The following is an 18,514-nucleotide window of genomic DNA, read 5'->3' as shown; positions in this document are numbered from 1 at the left end:
CAAGGCCCAGAGGAAGGAGGCCAGTGTCCTCAGGGAAGAATTAGTAAATAATGTGGCTGGAATAGAGTCAGCAAGTAGGAGGGAGGGAGGAGGAAGGGAGGACAGAGAAGATGTGTGTGGAATTCCCTGCATCACCATTTACTGATTGAGTGATCACAAACAGTTAATTCAACCTTCAAGTGTTTCAGTGAACTCAGTGCTTTTCCTATGGCCTATTGACCTCTCAAGAGTTTTGGAAGGATAAAATAATGTAGGGAAGTGACTTATAAGCACATTGTTACTGTTCTATACATAAGGATAGATGGGTAGACAGGTAGATATAGATAGATACACAGATAGATAGATACATAGATAGAGAGATGATAGATAGATAGATGATAGAGTGATAGAGATAGATACATAGATAGACAGACAGACAGATAGATACATAGATAGAGGTAGATAAACAGAGGGATAGATAGATAGGTAGAGATAGACAGATAGGGAGATAGACAGAGAGACAGAGAGAGAGAGATAGATAGGCAGATAGATAGAGAAGAGAGAGAGAGAGATAGAGAGATAGATATAGACAGAGAGATAGATAGAGAGAGAGATAGATACACAGATACAGATAGACAGACAGACAGATAGATAGATAGACAGACGGAGAGATAGATAAACAGATAGATAGATGGATAGATAGATAGATAGATGGATAGATAGATAGATAGATAGATAGATAGATAGATAAACAGATGATAGATAGATAGACAGATAGATAGATAATAGAGTTAAGGACTGAATTTCTGTAAAATCATAATTTTAAATAATAGTTTCATTGAGATATAATTTACTTCCATATTATTTAAAGTGTACAATTTAATGTGTTATGCATCTACCACCACAATCAATTGTAAAACTTTCATCCACCCCCCCCCAAAAATAATCTACTATAAGTCACTCACTCCCCCACTTCTCCAAACCCTAGGCAGCCACTAATATACTTTGTCTCTACAGATTTGCCTAGTCTGGACATTGCATACAAGTGGAATCATACAATTACTTAGCATGTTTTCAAGGTTCATCTATGTTGTAGTATGTATCAGTACTTGATTTCTTTTTATGGCTGAATAATATTCCATGGTGTGGATATTACTGTGTTTCATTGATCATTCACAGTAAATGGCCATTTGGGTTATTTCCACTTTGGGGCTCTTATGAATAATGCTGCTGTGGCTGGATTTACGTGCAAGTTTTGTATGCAGGTCTAGATTTGTTTTTTAAATTAATAGACTATTTTGGAGCTGTTTCTGGTTTACAGAAAAATTAGGCAGAAAGGACAGAGTTCTCATACTTCCTTACCTCTCAACCCAGTTTCCCCTATTATTAACGTCTTACATTAGCATAATATATTTGTTATAGTTAATGAACCAATATTGATACATTATTACTAACTAATGTCCATGCTTTACTTTACACTTCACTCTTTGTTTTGTACATTGTATGATTTTTGACAAATGTGCAATAACCTGTATCCACCATTACAGAACCATACACAGGAGTTTCTCTGCCTTTAAAATTCGGGGCTTCACCCATCCTTTTCTCCCTCCCCACAACCTCTGGCAACCACTGATCTTTTGATTGTCTCCACACTTTTGCCTTTTCCTAAATTTCATATCGCTGCAATCATATAATATGCATGTAGCCTTTGCAGATTGGCTTTTTTTCACTTAGCAATATGCATTTAAGCTTCTTCCATGTCTTTTCATGGCTTCATAGCCTTTTCTTTTTATTGCTGAATGCTATTCCTTTGTACGGAGATACAATAGTTTGTTTATGCATTCACCTATTGAAAAACATCTTGGTTGATTTCAAGTTTTGGCAATTATGAAAGAAACTGTTATAAACATCCATGTGCAGGTTTTTATGTGGACATAACTTTTCTGTTCCTATGGGTAAATACCAAAGAGCATGATTACTAGATCACTGTATGGTAAAAGTATGTTTAGTTTTGTAGGAAACTGCCAAGTATCCTGCTAGCAACAAATGAGAATTCCAGTTGTTCTGCATCCCCAACAACTTTGGTATTTCAGTATTTGGATTTTAGCCATTTGAATAGGTGTGTAGTGGTATCTCATTATTGTTCTAATTTAAAATTCCCTGATGGCATGGAATGTGTAGCATCTTTTCATACGCTTATTTGCCATGTGTCTATTTTCTTTGTTTGATCATAGTTGTTTTGTTATTTTTTAACCAACGCCTGGTAACTCTTGTCCTCCTGTGTCTATTTATATTGTCTTCTTTCTTTCTTTCTTGTTTTGTTTTTTTTTTTTTTTTTTTTTTTTTTTTTTTGAGCTTTTGATCATTTAGTCTTTTTCCTGGTATGTCCAATTATTTTTTTTTTTTAAGTAGAAGCCTAGTGCTTTTTTTTTTTTTTAAGTTGTTTTTTTTTTTAATTTAATTAATTAATTTATTTATTTTTGGCTGTGTTGGGTCTTCGTTTCTGTGAGGGCTTTCTCTAGTTGCGACAAGCGGGGGCCACTCTTCATCGCGGTGCGCGGGCCTCTCACTATCGTGGCCTCTCTTGTTGCAGAGCACAGGCGCCAGACGCGCAGGCTCAGTAGTTGTGGCTCACGGGCCTAGTTGCTCCGCGGCATGTGGGATCTTCCCAGACCAGGGCTCGAACCCGTGTCCCCTGCATTAGCAGGCAGATTCTCAACCACTGCGCCACCTGGGAAGCCCCGCCCAATTATTTTTTATATTAAAATTGGGCTTAACTTCTTTTAGGAAACTATAAAGATACCTCCACATTCTGGATGTTGTTATCGTTCTCTTGAAAAGATTTCCTTTTGCCCATGGCAGACAGTTACTCTAGGGACTGGAAACCTTAGTCCATTCTCAGTTTGAGCTCATTCAAAGCTGTTTTTCACTCTGTGTGAAGGTTGCTCTATTTCTGTCTTGTCCTTCCTCTATGGGTGTTACCCTTTGCGATTACCATATAAGCGTTTGGATTCTCCCTGTTCCCAACTACCCATGTATTTGTTAGGCTTTAAATGTAATGGTTTCCGCAGCCCTGTGAGACTAAAGATACACTTAGCTTGTCATTCCATTAGTTGTTGCCTTTAGCTTGAGCTCTTGCCGTTTGGCTTCTGTGGTTAGAGTCTTTTGAACTCCTTGGCTTTTCAGCTCCTAGGCTGTAAGATTTGAATCAGCAAATGCCCCAAGGAGAAAAGCTGCACCAAATGTGGTGGATGAGCAATTCATGCGTTGAACAAAAGAAGACCTCCTACAGGGCAGTGTATGTGTTCCTCACACGTATGGCACTTAGGGCTAAGTACCATAAGGGCCACACAAAAAAAAAGTAACACATGAAGCATATATGATAAGGAGGCGCCACAGTCCAGAGCACGAGCTCTGGAATCACACAGGCTTGCTTCGAATCCCGGCTAAGCCACTACCATCTGTATACCCTGAAGAACAGTCGAAGGCTTAAATGTTGTTTTACCAAGTTTCGAAAAAGAAGTGAAGAAAGAACCTATCTGCCAGGAAGGGACATCGTGGGGTGCAGCACCCAGTCGGGTCAGGGCTCTGCATCCCCTGCTCAGAAATCTTCGCCACCTGGCTCATGGTGATGCTGGCAGCTGAGCAGCCCTGGAGAAGGTGCTCCCGTCATCAGGCCTCGCAGAGAAGCTGGGGAGGTCCCTGGGGGAGGCGGGCCACAGCCTGGCAAGCTCTGGGTGCCTCCTGCACTCAGCTCTGAACAGGCTCTGGCCCCTGGGCCCCTTGGGGGGGAAGGGCTGGCCGATACATACGCAGGGCTGAGGGGCCTGCAGAGCCGGTGCCCAGGCAGGGTGAGCTCTGCAGGAGAAGGCTTCCAGAGTCCCCAACAGTCTCCGCATGGTGGCCCATCCGGTGCCAAACACCTGCCACCCACAGCGAGAAGTCCCAGCCACTAGAAAGCCCAGAAGGGGTCGGGCTCTGGGGCCCCGCCCTTTGCCCTTGGGCGGGGGTTTCTCCACGGGCTGGGCTTGCATGCGACCCCCGCCCCACACCCTGCCCCGCCCACCCTTTCTCTGTGACGAGTACAATGGACATGTCACAAGCGCCAGGCTGAGCCATCCAGTGTCCAGTGCGTGCTAGACCTTGAGAGGAGGTGAAGCGAAGGAGAAGCTCTCCCAGTTTCACACTCTGTTCTCGGATCGCTTGGCGCACAACCGGTCCTACATGGGCAATTTACTGTGTAAATTTCGTACCTGGCTCCGCCACCGCCGCCGGCCCCACCGGCCCCGCCGCCCGCCCCGCCGTGGGGCCCCGGTGGGCTGTCACCCGCTGCTTTTGCCCTCCTGGGAGGTTGCCACATCTGACCGGGACCACCCTGCTGCTCCAGCGCCTGCCTTCTGCCCTGAGCAGGGAGTCAACGTCAGGAAGCCGGTACCATCCAGTCACCTCCCACTGAGGAGACGGGGGCTGGGGAAAACAGGGGCAGAATGGAAAATGACAGCCCCGGAAGGAGGTGAGAAAAGGGAGGTGAAGGCCCCATCCCATGCCGTGCTGTCCTCTGCCCCAACCGCATGCTGCTCCCTGCTGCTGCAGAGGCCAACAAAAAAAGTGCTGGGGGAAGACCACCGGCCCAAATCACCAGGCTCACTCACGTCTGGGAAGGAGCTGCAGCGTGAAGAGTCTTCACGCATCCCAACAAGAAGCTCCTCTTCCCTGCTATCTACCAGCAGTAGGCCCTGGAAGCGGAAGATTCCCCTGCCGCTTTTTCTGCCACTGCCAGGGCTGAGGTCGCCCCCGTCGGGGAACGAGGCACTGACGTGGGATCGAGGTGAGCTGCCCCCTCCTCCTAAGCTTCCGTGCTTAGCTGCTGCCAAACACCCAGGCACCTTGGAGAAGAACATTCAGTGTCGCTGGAAAAAGATCCCCAAGAATGTAAGGAAGGTCCAGACACCGACCCATGAAAAAGAACCCCCAACACCCATCTGTGTAGATCCTACCCCTCCTTTATACTCACCTACCCCTCTTCCAGCCCCTACCATCGATCCCCCTATTGTAACTGGGCAGCCCAGGACTTCTGTGGCAATCCCTTCCACCAGCATGGTCACGGCATCTGGAAGTGGGACCTTGCAGCCTAGTGTCTACATGGACACTGCTGCCCCTTCCCAAGCTGTCATTTTTAGGTCTCCCCCAGGTTTCAGGGTGGAGCAGAGGCACCTTACAGGGGTACCAGTGTCCATCACCCAACCTGTGCCGATGGTCCCCTGCGCCACCCCAATTGTTAACCATCCCTTTGGCCCCCAAACCAAACCTCAGCCCATATTTCGGACCTCTGATGGGCAGCAGAGGGCCTCTCTCCCCGGTGCCCCTGTTTTCTCCAGCCACCCATTTAGGGCTTCAGCTCCTGTTTTCCCCAGACCCCCATGTACGGCTTCAGCTCCTGTTTTCCCCAGAACCCCATTTATGGCTTCAGGTCCAGTTTTCCCCAGCCCCCCATTTACGACTTCGGCCGGCATCGGTGCTTCAGCAAGCAGCACCTCTGACACTGTACCTATGGACACCACACCTCCTTCCCAGGCTGTCATTTTCCATTTGGCTCCTGCTTTCCCCAGCCCCCCATTTACAGCTTCGGCCGTCACCAATGCTTCAGCAGGCAGTAGCTCTGACACTGTACCTATGGACACCACACCTCCTTCCCAGGCGGTCATTTTCCATTCGGCTCCTGTTTTCCCCAGCCCCCCAGTAACGGCTTCGGCCGTCACCAATGCTTCAGCAGGCAGCAGCTCTGACACTGTACCTATGGACACCACACCTCCTTCCCAGGCTGTCATTTTCCATTCGGCTCCTGTTTTCCCCAGCCCCCCAGTTACGGCTTCGGCCGTCACCGGTGCTTCAGCAGGCAGCAGCTCTGACACTGTACCTATGGACACCACACCTCCTTCCCAGGCTGTCATTTTCCATTCGGCTCCTGTTTTCCCCAGCCCCCCAGTTACGGCTTCGGCCGTCACCAATGCTTCAGCAGGCAGCAGCTCTGACACTGTACCTATGGACACCACACCTCCTTCCCAGGCTGTCATTTTCCATTCGGCTCCTGTTTTCCCCAGCCCCCCAGTTACGGCTTCGGACGACACCAATGCTTCAGCAGGCAGCAGCTCTGACACTGTACCTATGGACACCACACCTCCTTCCCAGGCGGTCATTTTCCATTCGGCTCCTGTTTTCCCCAGCCCCCCAGTTACGGCTTCGGCCGTCACCAATGCTTCAGCAGGCAGCAGCTCTGACACTGTACCTATGGACACCACACATCCTTCCCAGGCGGTCATTTTCCATTCGGCTCCTGTTTTCCCCAGCCCCCCAGTTACGGCTTCGGCCGTCACCAATGCTTCAGCAGGCAGCATCTCTGACACTGTACCTATGGACACCACACCTCCTTCCCAGGCTGTCATTTTCCATTCGGCTCCTGTTTTCCCCAGCCCCCCAGTTACGGCTTCGGCCGTCACCAATGCTTCAGCAGGCAGCAGCTCTGACACTGTACCTTTGGACACCACACATCCTTCCCAGGCGGTCATTTTCCATTCGGCTCCTGTTTTCCCCAGCCCCCCAGTTACGGCTTTGGCCGTCACCAATGCTTCAGCAGGCAGCATCTCTGACACTGTACCTATGGACACCACACCTCCTTCCCAGGCTGTCATTTTCCATTCGGCTCCTGTTTTCCCCAGCCCCCCAGTTACGGCTTCGGCCGTCACCAATGCTTCAGCAGGCAGCAACTCTGACACTGTACCTATGGACACCACACCTCCTTCCCAGGCGGTCATTTTCCATTCGGCTCCTGTTTTCCCCAGCCCCCCAGTTACGGCTTCGGCCGTCACCAATGCTTCAGCAGGCAGCAGCTCTGACACTGTACCTATGGACACCACACCTCCTTCCCAGGCTGTCATTTTCCAGTCTGCCCCTGTCTCCAGGCCGAACCAATAGACATTTCACAGGGCTGTTCCTAGCTCTGGGAACACACCACCCAGTGGTAGCAATGCCTCAGCCCATGACTCGACTCATTTACCTGCAACGCCGGCCAACAGATAGACCAACACTTCAAGCTTCCTTGGACCCAGGTCTCCCGTCTCAGGCCACATTGGGGGCCAACGATGGGCAGAGGCCTAACGATAATTTTCTATTGGGAAACCCAGCAGCCTCAGCACAAGATAAAGTCCTAGTCGCCCCTGCAGCCTAGCCACCGCGAGTCAGCATCATGCCGGCAGCTTCGCCGGCTTCCCTATTCGCCACCACCAGCAACACGCAGCCGGCCTTTGGCGACAACCCAGGCATTCTCCCCAGGGCTGTGTCCATTGCTACTGGCTTTGGACTTGCCACCAGGATGCCCAGTACTGGGGACAGTGGCTCGCTCTTTGCCGACACCACACCGGGCCCACTGTTCATGGGACCTGCAGCCCCTACGGCCGGTGGGAGCCTTGGGGTCGGCGCGTCAGCCCCAGGCCTCACTCACTCACAGGCATCCAGACCACTTAACTTCGGGGCAGGACTAAGTGGGGCACCCAGCACCGCTTCTGTTCCTACTTCGGGCCAGACAACCTGCCATCTACCTGACCACGGCAAGGCTGCTGCAGTAGGAGGGGCAGGCACCATCCCAGCATTTGGGAACATACCTGATTCCACCTTAAATCCAAATACCTGGGGCCCACCTGGGCTGAATACAGGTGGTACGCTGATGGCAGGGGACAACACCATCCCCACGATGGGAGGCCCTAGAGTTTCCACTTTCCGTCACTGCACACAGGGCCCATCTGGACGTAGAAAATCTACATTTAAAAGTTCCATCACCAAGGAGAAGAAATCTGTGTCAAGGGACATGTCAGTTTCCACCTTCTAACAGAGCACACCACATCTGTTGCAGTTGCAAGTGTGGTTATCACCCGTGGGTTTCAACACACTTCTAGTTCTACCTTATTTCCAAGCACAAGGGGCCCACCTGCCCACAATCTAGGTGGTGGTCGTCTGGGAGGGAACAACATCATGCCCATGATTGGAGGACCTGCTATTCCCGCTTACAACTGGGACCCACCTGGCCAACACACAGGTGGTGCGGACGGAGGGCACAACATCTCACCGGTGCTGGGAGGCCCTGTGTCAATAACTGCCATCAGACTTGGAACCCATCTGTGCAGAGAACGGGGAGGGGGGGGCATGGGGGACAGCACCACACCTGTTGTGACTGGATACACTTCTGGTGCCACATTCATACAAAGCACCTGAGGCCCCCCCTGGTCAAAACCCAGGTGGTGCCATGGGGGATAGCAGCATCCGTATTTAGAGAGGAACCTCCACTCTCAGGAAGAACACTGGGGTCCCCGAGTCAGGACACCCCTCTGACTTAGACGAGCCAGCATTGTGTTTGCAGGCCCCTGGTCAGGGCAGCTGTGCCTGTGCTCACAGGAGTCTGGCAGCCGCATAACCTGCCCAGGGCTTCATAGGAGCCACCAGCGAATTCCTTTCTTCTATGAAGAAACTCAACAAATGAAGAGCAGATCTTATTCTGCAAACTGTGTGTCACCATGAATGGACCTTGCCTCACTGGAAAGTGGCTCAGCCCCTTGAAGTGAAACTTAACCTCCTCTCTTCTTACAGCAAGCCGGAGGACCACACCTCAGGGGTGTGCAAATGTGTGTGTGTGTGTGTCTGTGTGTGTGTCTGTGTGTGTCTGTGTGTGTGCTGGAGGGTGAGGAGCATATGAGCCCACTTCAGAACTACACCAGACTTGAGAAGCTCCAGTTAGGAGAATGGAAGAGAGCTGGCTGTATCATCCACTGTGCCATCCCTGGCTTGACTGTTAACTTGGCGGACCCAAGTTTTCCCTAGACTTGGAACTGGCAGGATGCCCACTGCTGTTTTCAGATGCTTCCTCTCCCCCTATGCATTTGCCTCAATGGGCCTTTCTCTTTCCCAGCTTTATGTACATATGTATATGTCAATAAAACCTTGTTCGTATTAATCTACTTCTGTTTGTGTGTCTTTACTCACTGACTCAGCTGTAGAGGAAGAACTGACATATGTGAGTGGTGATGTGGGAGCCAGACTTAAGACACCAAAATTTTGTGTCCCAGTGACTGGGATGTGGAATTAGGCACACATTATGATGGCTGCACGTGCTGACTCCTGAAATCTGTTTTCAGTGTAACGAGTGACAATCAGGAGGAACTAAGGTCCAGAGGAGGGAGACTTGGGGTGACTCACCCTGACTCATTAAGTGTGCTGATGTGTCCAATCCCTGCCGACCCCTGGAGCAGTGCATTGAGTGGGCCGCACGTATCTCAGACGAATGTTTTTCTCAGACTGATGAAGAGAAGCGACAGGACTTGCCTGTGGTGATGGCAGTTTTTGACAGAAATACCTGCAGCATCCCCAAATCCCAAATCTCTTTCATTGGCTATTTCATCACAGACATGTTTGCTGCTTGGGACGCCTTTGTAGACCTGCCTGAGTTAACCCAGCATCTTGACAACAATTTTAGATACTGGAAGGGACGGGACGAAATGAGGCTGCGGAGCCTCCGCCCGCCTCCGGAACAGTGGGCGACACTGCCTGGGGCCCTGACGCGGTGTCCCTCCAGTCACTTGGGATTCCCGAGGGCGGTCAGAGTTCCTTGGTCCTTTCGTCCCCCGGTCTGCAGAGCCTGTCAGAGCACACAGGGACGTCGGCAACCTTCTGTAGCCACCATCTGATGCCATTGCCATAAAGTGAGACTTAGTCCACTCAAGGTACCTGGGCCTGCTGCGGGGGCTCTTCAGAAAGTCACGTGAGAACCACGGTTTGCATTCGCGTCCGTTAAAACATGAGCTCGGGACTGCCCCCGCAAAGGACGGAGATGGATTTCCTGCCAGTGACAGAGAGTGTCTTCTTACAATTCTCTCAGCTATGTTCAGCACTTAAGAACAGCTAATGGCAATCGGATCTTTTTTCACATCATAGAAGCTGCAATCACTCACTTTGGAACACTACTGAAAGTGACTTCTCTTTTACAATTGAACAGAAAATGCAGACAAAGACATTTTGAAGTTGATTATTAATATCAATTATTAAAATGTTTTATTTATTTTATTAGAAGTTCAATATTTTCTATGAATTTAAAAATACTTCAAAGCCAAAGCCAACTTTAAATACCATGACCAAATTTACATGATTCATATTCATTAAATATGTATTACTTCGTGTACAGACCTATTTTCATAATGCAAATGTAAAATATAAAATGACACATTTTTACTGCAAAAAACAAAAACCACACTGGAGGCTAGATAATCCCTGATGTGTGATAAGGAACCACACTTTATGATTGAACTTTTCGAAAATGTTGAAATGTCTTTTGGGGCATCTTTTTATTCAATTGAGACTTAGGCCAGTCATCTTCATACATTCCCACTACACCCAGAGAGGATGGATTTGGCATCCAGGTTCATGTGTCTGGAGAAACAAAGGAAGAGTTCATACCTGCTCTGCAATTATTGAAAATGTAAGTTGACCTCAAACGTACCATGCTGCTTAAAATAGCAGAAAAGATCCTCTTTAATAACTGGCTTGGCTCTGAGCTAACCCACTAAAATATCAAATCACGAGAGTTATAATTGTGCCCAGTTCTGGCTGACCCTAGAGCTCTGCTGGGCCTCCACTAGGTTTAATAATGGCAAGATTCCTGAGTCTGTGCAGCCTATCTTCCAGTTGCAGGGGAGAACAGAAACCCATGTACATTATCTGGTAGGTTCGCCAGGAATAAATGTTATGGAGATTAAGCAGTATATGGTGAGGTGAGATTGTGGGCAGAGAGGAGCAAGGCTTTCAACTTAAACGGTAGACAGGATAAGTCTTACTGGGAAGGTGGAATTTGAACAGTCTAGAGGGAGGCAGATGAGTCAGACATCTGAGGGAAAAGCATTCCAGATCATGGGAATAACCTCTGCAAGGCCCAGAGGAAGGAGGCCAGTGTCCTCAGGGAAGAATTAGTAAATAATGTGGCTGGAATAGAGTCAGCAAGTAGGAGGGAGGGAAGGAGGAAGGGAGGACAGAGAAGATGTGTGTGGAATTCCCTGCATCACCATTTACTGATTGAGTGATCACAAACAGTTAATTCAACCTTCAAGTGTTTCAGTGAACTCAGTGCTTTTCCTATGGCCTATTGACCTCTCAAGAGTTTTGGAAGGATAAAATAATGTAGGGAAGTGACTTATAAGCCATTGTTACTGTTCTATACATAAGGATAGATGGGTAGACAGGTAGATATAGATAGATACACAGATAGATAGATACATAGATAGAGAGATGATAGATAGATGATAGATAGAGTGATAGAGATAGATACATAGATAGACAGACAGACAGATAGATACATAGATAGAGGTAGATAAACAGAGGGATAGATAGATAGGTAGAGATAGACAGAGAGACAGAGAGAGAGATAGATAGGCAGATAGATAGAGAAGAGAGAGAGAGAGATAGAGAGATAGATAGATAGATATAGACAGAGAGATAGAGAGAGAGATAGATACACAGATACAGATAGACAGACAGACAGATAGATAGATAGACAGACGGAGAGATAGATAAACAGATAGATGGATAGATAGATAGATGGATGGATAGATAGATAGATAGATAGATAAATAGATGATAGATAGATAGACAGACAGATAGATAGATAGATAATAGAGTTAAGGACTGAATTTCTGTAAAATCATAATTTTAAATAATAGTTTCATTGAGATATAATTTACTTCCATATTATTTAAAGTGTACAATTTAATGTGTTATGCATCTACCACCACAATCAATTGTAAAACTTTCATCCACCCCCCCCCAAAAATAATCTACTATAAGTCACTCACTCCCCCACTTCTCCAAACCCTAGGCAGCCACTAATATACTTTGTCTCTACAGATTTGCCTAGTCTGGACATTGCATACAAGTGGAATCATACAATTACTTAGCATGTTTTCAAGGTTCATCTATGTTGTAGTATGTATCAGTACTTGATTTCTTTTTATGGCTGAATAATATTCCATGGTGTGGATATTACTGTGTTTCATTGATCATTCACAGTAAATGGCCATTTGGGTTATTTCCACTTTGGGGCTCTTATGAATAATGCTGCTGTGGCTGGATTTACGTGCAAGTTTTGTATGCAGGTCTAGATTTGTTTTTTAAATTAATAGACTATTTTGGAGCTGTTTCTGGTTTACAGAAAAATTAGGCAGAAAGGACAGAGTTCTCATACTTCCTTACCTCTCAACCCAGTTTCCCCTATTATTAACGTCTTACATTAGCATAATATATTTGTTATAGTTAATGAACCAATATTGATACATTATTACTAACTAATGTCCATGCTTTACTTTACACTTCACTCTTTGTTTTGTACATTGTATGATTTTTGACAAATGTGCAATAACCTGTATCCACCATTACAGAACCATACACAGGAGTTTCTCTGCCTTTAAAATTCGGGGCTTCACCCATCCTTTTCTCCCTCCCCACAACCTCTGGCAACCACTGATCTTTTGATTGTCTCCACACTTTTGCCTTTTCCTAAATTTCATATCGCTGCAATCATATAATATGCATGTAGCCTTTGCAGATTGGCTTTTTTTCACTTAGCAATATGCATTTAAGCTTCTTCCATGTCTTTTCATGGCTTCATAGCCTTTTCTTTTTATTGCTGAATGCTATTCCTTTGTACGGAGATACAATAGTTTGTTTATGCATTCACCTATTGAAAAACATCTTGGTTGATTTCAAGTTTTGGCAATTATGAAAGAAACTGTTATAAACATCCATGTGCAGGTTTTTATGTGGACATAACTTTTCTGTTCCTATGGGTAAATACCAAAGAGCATGATTACTAGATCACTGTATGGTAAAAGTATGTTTAGTTTTGTAGGAAACTGCCAAGTATCCTGCTAGCAACAAATGAGAATTCCAGTTGTTCTGCATCCCCAACAACTTTGGTATTTCAGTATTTGGATTTTAGCCATTTGAATAGGTGTGTAGTGGTATCTCATTATTGTTCTAATTTAAAATTCCCTGATGGCATGGAATGTGTAGCATCTTTTCATACGCTTATTTGCCATGTGTCTATTTTCTTTGTTTGATCATAGTTGTTTTGTTATTTTTTAACCAACGCCTGGTAACTCTTGTCCTCCTGTGTCTATTTATATTGTCTTCTTTCTTTCTTTCTTGTTTTGTTTTTTTTTTTTTTTTTTTTTTTTTTGAGCTTTTGATCATTTAGTCTTTTTCCTGGTATGTCCAATTATTTTTTTTTTTTAAGTAGAAGCCTAGTGCTTTTTTTTTTTTTTTAAGTTGTTTTTTTTTTTAATTTAATTAATTAATTTATTTATTTTTGGCTGTGTTGGGTCTTCGTTTCTGTGAGGGCTTTCTCTAGTTGCGACAAGCGGGGGCCACTCTTCATCGCGGTGCGCGGGCCTCTCACTATCGTGGCCTCTCTTGTTGCAGAGCACAGGCGCCAGACGCGCAGGCTCAGTAGTTGTGGCTCACGGGCCTAGTTGCTCCGCGGCATGTGGGATCTTCCCAGACCAGGGCTCGAACCCGTGTCCCCTGCATTAGCAGGCAGATTCTCAACCACTGCGCCACCTGGGAAGCCCCGCCCAATTATTTTTTATATTAAAATTGGGCTTAACTTCTTTTAGGAAACTATAAAGATACCTCCACATTCTGGATGTTGTTATCGTTCTCTTGAAAAGATTTCCTTTTGCCCATGGCAGACAGTTACTCTAGGGACTGGAAACCTTAGTCCATTCTCAGTTTGAGCTCATTCAAAGCTGTTTTTCACTCTGTGTGAAGGTTGCTCTATTTCTGTCTTGTCCTTCCTCTATGGGTGTTACCCTTTGCGATTACCATATAAGCGTTTGGATTCTCCCTGTTCCCAACTACCCATGTATTTGTTAGGCTTTAAATGTAATGGTTTCCGCAGCCCTGTGAGACTAAAGATACACTTAGCTTGTCATTCCATTAGTTGTTGCCTTTAGCTTGAGCTCTTGCCGTTTGGCTTCTGTGGTTAGAGTCTTTTGAACTCCTTGGCTTTTCAGCTCCTAGGCTGTAAGATTTGAATCACCAAATGCCCCAAGGAGAAAAGCTGCACCAAATGTGGTGGATGAGCAATTCATGCGTTGAACAAAAGAAGACCTCCTACAGGGCAGTGTATGTGTTCCTCACACGTATGGCACTTAGGGCTAAGTACCATAAGGGCCACACACAAAAAAAGTAACACATGAAGCATATATGATAAGGAGGCGCCACAGTCCAGAGCACGAGCTCTGGAATCACACAGGCTTGCTTCGAATCCCGGCTAAGCCACTACCATCTGTATACCCTGAAGAACAGTCGAAGGCTTAAATGTTGTTTTACCAAGTTTCGAAAAAGAAGTGAAGAAAGAACCTATCTGCCAGGAAGGGACATCGTGGGGTGCAGCACCCAGTCGGGTCAGGGCTCTGCATCCCCTGCTCAGAAATCTTCGCCACCTGGCTCATGGTGATGCTGGCAGCTGAGCAGCCCTGGAGAAGGTGCTCCCGTCATCAGGCCTCGCAGAGAAGCTGGGGAGGTCCCTGGGGGAGGCGGGCCACAGCCTGGCAAGCTCTGGGTGCCTCCTGCACTCAGCTCTGAACAGGCTCTGGCCCCTGGGCCCCTTGGGGGGGAAGGGCTGGCCGATACATACGCAGGGCTGAGGGGCCTGCAGAGCCGGTGCCCAGGCAGGGTGAGCTCTGCAGGAGAAGGCTTCCAGAGTCCCCAACAGTCTCCGCATGGTGGCCCATCCGGTGCCAAACACCTGCCACCCACAGCGAGAAGTCCCAGCCACTAGAAAGCCCAGAAGGGGTCGGGCTCTGGGGCCCCGCCCTTTGCCCTTGGGCGGGGGTTTCTCCACGGGCTGGGCTTGCATGCGACCCCCGCCCCACACCCTGCCCCGCCCACCCTTTCTCTGTGACGAGTACAATGGACATGTCACAAGCGCCAGGCTGAGCCATCCAGTGTCCAGTGCGTGCTAGACCTTGAGAGGAGGTGAAGCGAAGGAGAAGCTCTCCCAGTTTCACACTCTGTTCTCGGATCGCTTGGCGCACAACCGGTCCTACATGGGCAATTTACTGTGTAAATTTCGTACCTGGCTCCGCCACCGCCGCCGGCCCCACCGGCCCCGCCGCCCGCCCCGCCGTGGGGCCCCGGTGGGCTGTCACCCGCTGCTTTTGCCCTCCTGGGAGGTTGCCACATCTGACCGGGACCACCCTGCTGCTCCAGCGCCTGCCTTCTGCCCTGAGCAGGGAGTCAACGTCAGGAAGCCGGTACCATCCAGTCACCTCCCACTGAGGAGACGGGGGCTGGGGAAAACAGGGGCAGAATGGAAAATGACAGCCCCGGAAGGAGGTGAGAAAAGGGAGGTGAAGGCCCCATCCCATGCCGTGCTGTCCTCTGCCCCAACCGCATGCTGCTCCCTGCTGCTGCAGAGGCCAACAAAAAAAGTGCTGGGGGAAGACCACCGGCCCAAATCACCAGGCTCACTCACGTCTGGGAAGGAGCTGCAGCGTGAAGAGTCTTCACGCATCCCAACAAGAAGCTCCTCTTCCCTGCTATCTACCAGCAGTAGGCCCTGGAAGCGGAAGATTCCCCTGCCGCTTTTTCTGCCACTGCCAGGGCTGAGGTCGCCCCCGTCGGGGAACGAGGCACTGACGTGGGATCGAGGTGAGCTGCCCCCTCCTCCTAAGCTTCCGTGCTTAGCTGCTGCCAAACACCCAGGCACCTTGGAGAAGAACATTCAGTGTCGCTGGAAAAAGATCCCCAAGAATGTCAGGAAGGTCCAGACACCGACCCATGAAAAAGAACCCCCAACACCCATCTGTGTAGATCCTACCCCTCCTTTATACTCACCTACCCCTCTTCCAGCCCCTACCATCGATCCCCCTATTGTAACTGGGCAGCCCAGGACTTCTGTGGCAATCCCTTCCACCAGCATGGTCACGGCATCTGGAAGTGGGACCTTGCAGCCTAGTGTCTACATGGACACTGCTGCCCCTTCCCAAGCTGTCATTTTTAGGTCTCCCCCAGGTTTCAGGGTGGAGCAGAGGCACCTTACAGGGGTACCAGTGTCCATCACCCAACCTGTGCCGATGGTCCCCTGCGCCACCCCAATTGTTAACCATCCCTTTGGCCCCCAAACCAAACCTCAGCCCATATTTCGGACCTCTGATGGGCAGCAGAGGGCCTCTCTCCCCGGTGCCCCTGTTTTCTCCAGCCACCCATTTAGGGCTTCAGCTCCTGTTTTCCCCAGACCCCCATGTACGGCTTCAGCTCCTGTTTTCCCCAGAACCCCATTTATGGCTTCAGGTCCAGTTTTCCCCAGCCCCCCATTTACGACTTCGGCCGGCATCGGTGCTTCAGCAAGCAGCACCTCTGACACTGTACCTATGGACACCACACCTCCTTCCCAGGCTGTCATTTTCCATTTGGCTCCTGCTTTCCCCAGCCCCCCATTTACAGCTTCGGCCGTCACCAATGCTTCAGCAGGCAGTAGCTCTGACACTGTACCTATGGACACCACACCTCCTTCCCAGGCGGTCATTTTCCATTCGGCTCCTGTTTTCCCCAGCCCCCCAGTAACGGCTTCGGCCGTCACCAATGCTTCAGCAGGCAGCAGCTCTGACACTGTACCTATGGACACCACACCTCCTTCCCAGGCTGTCATTTTCCATTCGGCTCCTGTTTTCCCCAGCCCCCCAGTTACGGCTTCGGCCGTCACCGGTGCTTCAGCAGGCAGCAGCTCTGACACTGTACCTATGGACACCACACCTCCTTCCCAGGCTGTCATTTTCCATTCGGCTCCTGTTTTCCCCAGCCCCCCAGTTACGGCTTCGGCCGTCACCAATGCTTCAGCAGGCAGCAGCTCTGACACTGTACCTATGGACACCACACCTCCTTCCCAGGCTGTCATTTTCCATTCGGCTCCTGTTTTCCCCAGCCCCCCAGTTACGGCTTCGGCCGACACCAATGCTTCAGCAGGCAGCAGCTCTGACACTGTACCTATGGACACCACACCTCCTTCCCAGGCGGTCATTTTCCATTCGGCTCCTGTTTTCCCCAGCCCCCCAGTTACGGCTTCGGCCGTCACCAATGCTTCAGCAGGCAGCAGCTCTGACACTGTACCTATGGACACCACACATCCTTCCCAGGCGGTCATTTTCCATTCGGCTCCTGTTTTCCCCAGCCCCCCAGTTACGGCTTCGGCCGTCACCAATGCTTCAGCAGGCAGCATCTCTGACACTGTACCTATGGACACCACACCTCCTTCCCAGGCTGTCATTTTCCATTCGGCTCCTGTTTTCCCCAGCCCCCCAGTTACGGCTTCGGCCGTCACCAATGCTTCAGCAGGCAGCAGCTCTGACACTGTACCTATGGACACCACACCTCCTTCCCAGGCGGTCATTTTCCATTCGGCTCCTGTTTTCCCCAGCCCCCCAGTTACGGCTTCGGCCGTCACCAATGCTTCAGCAGGCAGCAGCTCTGACACTGTACCTATGGACACCACACCTCCTTCCCAGGCTGTCATTTTCCAGTCTGCCCCTGTCTCCAGGCCGAACCAATAGACATTTCACAGGGCTGTTCCTAGCTCTGGGAACACACCACCCAGTGGTAGCAATGCCTCAGCCCATGACTCGACTCATTTACCTGCAACGCCGGCCAACAGATAGACCAACACTTCAAGCTTCCTTGGACCCAGGTCTCCCGTCTCAGGCCACATTGGGGGCCAACGATGGGCAGAGGCCTAACGATAATTTTCTATTGGGAAACCCAGCAGCCTCAGCACAAGATAAAGTCCTAGTCGCCCCTGCAGCCTAGCCACCGCGAGTCAGCATCATGCCGGCAGCTTCGCCGGCTTCCCTATTCGCCACCACCAGCAACACGCAGCCGGCCTTTGGCGACAACCCAGGCATTCTCCCCACGGCTGTGTCCATTGCTACTGGCTTTGGACTTGCCACCAGGATGCCCAGTACTGGGGACAGTGGCTCGCTCTTTGCCGACACCACACCGGGCCCACTGTTCATGGGACCTGCAGCCCCTACGGCCGGTGGGAGCCTTGGGGTCGGCGTGTCAGCCCCAGGCCTCACTCACTCACAGGCATCCAGACCACTTAACTTCGGGGCAGGACTAAGTGGGGCACCCAGCACCGCTTCTGTTCCTACTTCGGGCCAGACAACCTGCCATCTACCTGACCACGGCAAGGCTGCTGCAGTAGGAGGGGCAGGCACCATCCCAGCATTTGGGAACATACCTGATTCCACCTTAAATCCAAATACCTGGGGCCCACCTGGGCTGAATACAGGTGGTACGCTGATGGCAGGGGACAACACCATCCCCACGATGGGAGGCCCTAGAGTTTCCACTTTCCGTCACTGCACACAGGGCCCATCTGGACGTAGAAAATCTACATTTAAAAGTTCCATCACCAAGGAGAAGAAATCTGTGTCAAGGGACATGT

This window comes from Eschrichtius robustus, chromosome 2, assembly GCF_028021215.1.
Source record: "Eschrichtius robustus isolate mEscRob2 chromosome 2, mEscRob2.pri, whole genome shotgun sequence".
Taxonomy (NCBI): domain Eukaryota; kingdom Metazoa; phylum Chordata; class Mammalia; order Artiodactyla; family Eschrichtiidae; genus Eschrichtius; species Eschrichtius robustus.
The sequence above is the reverse complement of the archived record's forward strand: the minus strand, read 5'-3'. Positions refer to the sequence as shown.